Here is a 3,514-nt window from a genome sequence, read left to right as displayed (position 1 = left end):
TAAATTATGTTTTGACATGTTGAATTTGTTTTAATAATTTTCTTTAGAAGAAGATTCGTCAATATAATTGATCAATAGTTTTAAAAGTATGACCGTTACTTATGTCCTTTATAGTTCTAGCGACCGGCTAGCTCAGTCGGTAGAGCGTTGGACTCTTAATCCAACGGTCGTGGGTTCGAGCCCCACGTTGGGCGTTGTGTTTTTCTCCAAACTATTCAAAATTGTTGTTGAACAATGAACATGACAGCAATGGATGACTCTCATGAATATAAATATGTATTTCAAATAAAATCTGAACAGAAGTTTGACATTAAAAATCCAATAGGTGATGGTTAATTTATGTTTTGACATGTTGAATTTGTTTTTATAATTTTCCTTAGAAGATTCTTCAATATAATTGTTGAAGAGTCTTAAAAGTATGATCGTTCCTAATGTCTTTCATAGGTCGCAGCTCCCGGCGAGCTCAGTCGGTAGAGCGTTGGACTCTTAATCCAACGGTCGTGGGTTCAAGCCCCACGTTGGGCGTTGTGCTTTTCTCCAAACTATTCAAAAATCTTGTTGAACAATGAACATGACAGCAATGGATGACTCACATGAATATTAATATGTATTTCAAATAAAAGTTGAATACAATTTAAATTAATAAATCCAATAGGTAGAGGTACAATTTTGTTTTGACTTGTTGAATTTGTTTTATTTATTTTCTTTAGAAGAAGTTTCTGCAATATAATTGTTCAATACTTTTAAAAGTATGACCGTTACTTATGTCCTTTATAGATCTAGCGCCCGGCTAGCTCAGTCGGTAGAGCGTTGGACTCTTAACCAACGGTCGTGGGTTCGAGCCCCACGTTGGGCGTTGTGTTTTTCTCCAAACTATTCAAAAATCTTGTTGAACAATGAACATGACAGCAATGGATGACTCAAATGAATATCAATATGCATTTCAAATAAAATTTGATTATTATTTAAAAATTAATAAATCCTGTAAGTAAAGGTAAATTTATGTTTCAACATGTTGAATTTGTTTTAATAATTTTCTTTAGAAGAAGGTTCTTCAATATAATTGTTAAAGAGTCTTAAAAGTATGAGCGTTCCTTATGTATTTTACAGACCATAGCGCCCGGCTAGCTTAGTCGGTAGAGCCTTGGACTGTCAATCCAACGGCCGTGGGTTCGAGCCCCACGTTTGGCGATCTGTTTTTCCCCAAATTTTTTAAAATTGTTGTTGAACAGGACAGCAATAGATGATTCGCACGAATGTCAATATGTATTTCAAATAAAAGCTGAATTGAATTTTAAAATTAATAAATCCTTTAGGTAAAGGTAATTTTATATTTCAACGTGTTGAATTTGTTTTAATTATTTTCTTTAGAAGAAGATTCGTCAATATAATTGTTCAATACTTTTAAAAGTATGACCGTTACTTACGACTTGTATAGACTGTAGCGCCCGGCTAGCTCAGTCGGTAGAGCATTGGACTCTTAATCCAACGGTCGTGGGTTCGAGCCCCACGTTGGGCGTGGTGTTTTTCTCCAAATTATTCAAAAATCTTGTTGAACAATGAACATGACAGCAATGGATGATGACTCACATGAATATTAATATATATTTTAAATAAAAGTTGAATACAACTTTAAATTAATAAATCCAACAGGTAAAAGGTTAAATTATGTTTTGACATGTTGAATTTGTTTTAATGATTTTCTTTAGAAGAAGATTCGTCAATATATTTGTTCAATACTTTTAAAAGTATTACCGTTACTTATGTCCTTTATAGATCGAACGCCCGGCTAGCCCAGTCGGTAGAGCGTGGGACTCTTAATCCTACGGTCGTGGGTTCGAGCCCCACGTTGGGCGTTGTGTTTTTCTCCAAACTATTCGAAAATGTTGTTGAACAATGAACATGTCAGCAATGGATGACTCACATGAAAATTAATATGTTTTTCAAATAAAAGTTGAATACAACTTTAAATTAATAAATCCAAAAGGTAAAGGTAAATTTATGTTTCAACATGTTGAATTTGTTTTAATAATTTTCTTTAGAAGAAGATTCTGCAATATAATTGTTCAATACTTTTAAAAGTATGACCGTTACTTATGTCCTTCATAGAACTAGCGCCCAGCTAGCTCAGTCGGTAGAGCGTTGGACTCTTAATCCAACGGTCGTGGGTTCGAGCCCAACGTTGGGCGATCTGTTTTTCACCACATTATTTAAAATTGTTTTTGAACATGACAGGAATAGATGATTCACATAAATATCAATATGTATTTCAGATAAAAGCTGAATTGAATTTTAAAATTAATAAATCCAAAGGAAAGGCAAACTTATTTTTTGACATGTTGAATTTGTTTTTATAATTTTCCTTAGAAGATTCTTCAATATAATTGTTGAAGAGTCTTAAAAGTATGACCGTTCCTTATGTCTTTTATAAACCTGTAGCGCCAGGCTAGCTCAGTCGGTATAGCGATGGATTCTTAACCAACGGTCGTGGGTTCGAGCCTCACCTTGGGCGTTGTGTTTTTCTTCAAATTAATTGTTGTTGAACAATGAACATGACAGCAATGGATGACTCAAATGAATATCAATATGTACTTCAAATAAAATTTGATTATTATTTAAAAATTAATAAATCCTATAATTAAAAGTAAATTTATGTTTCAACATGTTGAATTTGTTTTAATAATTTTCTTTAGAAGAAGGTTCTTCAATATAATTGATAAAGAGTCTTAAAAATATGAGCGTTCCTAATGTCTTTTATAGACCGTAGCGCCCGACTAGCTTAGTCGGAAGAGTGTTGGACTGTCAATCCAACGGCCGTGGGTTCAAGCCCCACGTTGGGCGTTGTGTTTTACCCCACGTTATTTAAAATTGTTGTTGAACATGACAGCAATAGATGACTCACATGAATATCAATATATATTTCAAATAAAAGCTGAAATGAATTTTAAAATTAATAAATCCAATAGATAAAGGCAAACTAATTTTTTGACATGTTGAATTTGTTTTTGTAATTTTCCTTAGAAGATTTTTGTTTTAAAAGTGTGACCGTTCCTTATGTCTTTTATAGACCATAGCGCCCGGCTAGCTCAGTCGGTAGAACGTTGAACTCTTAATCCAACGATCGTAGGTTCGAACCCCACGTTAGGCGTTGTGTTTTTCTCCAAACTATTCAAAAATGTTGTTGAACAATGAACATGACAGCAATGGATGACTCACATGAATATTAATACGTATTTCAAAAAAAAGTTAAATATAACTTTAAATTAATAAATCCAATAGGTAAAGGTTAAATTATGTTTGACATGTTGAATTTGTTTTAAAAATTTTCTTTAGAAGGAGATTCGTAAATATAATTGTTCAATAGTTTTAAAAGCATGACGATATACTGTTATAGATGTCAGAAGAATGCACACAACAAATTTTACCAGGTAGACCGGCAAAGTGTATCATCAATATCCAAACCATATTTCCTACAAATACATTTTACAGTTGTGCTCGTCGTCACGCAGTTAAG

The 3,514-nt window shown here is 33.2% G+C and overlaps 3 non-coding genes across 3 annotated transcripts; all 3 read left to right on the top strand.

The window, feature by feature from the left end:
* Positions 1–1,118: 1,118 nt before the first annotated feature.
* On the top strand, positions 1,119–1,191 carry Trnad-guc (transfer RNA aspartic acid (anticodon GUC)). The gene has a single exon. It is a non-coding gene; the product is annotated as a tRNA-Asp (tRNA).
* A 255-nt stretch (positions 1,192–1,446) lies between these two features.
* Trnak-cuu (transfer RNA lysine (anticodon CUU)) lies at positions 1,447–1,519 on the top strand. The gene has a single exon. It is a non-coding gene; the product is annotated as a tRNA-Lys (tRNA).
* Positions 1,520–2,768: 1,249 nt separating this feature from the next.
* Positions 2,769–2,841, top strand: Trnad-guc (transfer RNA aspartic acid (anticodon GUC)). The gene has a single exon. It is a non-coding gene; the product is annotated as a tRNA-Asp (tRNA).
* The last annotated feature ends 673 nt before the right edge of the window (positions 2,842–3,514 follow it).

Source organism: Ascidiella aspersa, chromosome 6, assembly GCF_963924565.1.
Source record: "Ascidiella aspersa chromosome 6, kaAscAspe10.2, whole genome shotgun sequence".
Taxonomy (NCBI): domain Eukaryota; kingdom Metazoa; phylum Chordata; class Ascidiacea; order Phlebobranchia; family Ascidiidae; genus Ascidiella; species Ascidiella aspersa.
This window is presented reverse-complemented; position numbering and strand designations above follow the sequence as displayed.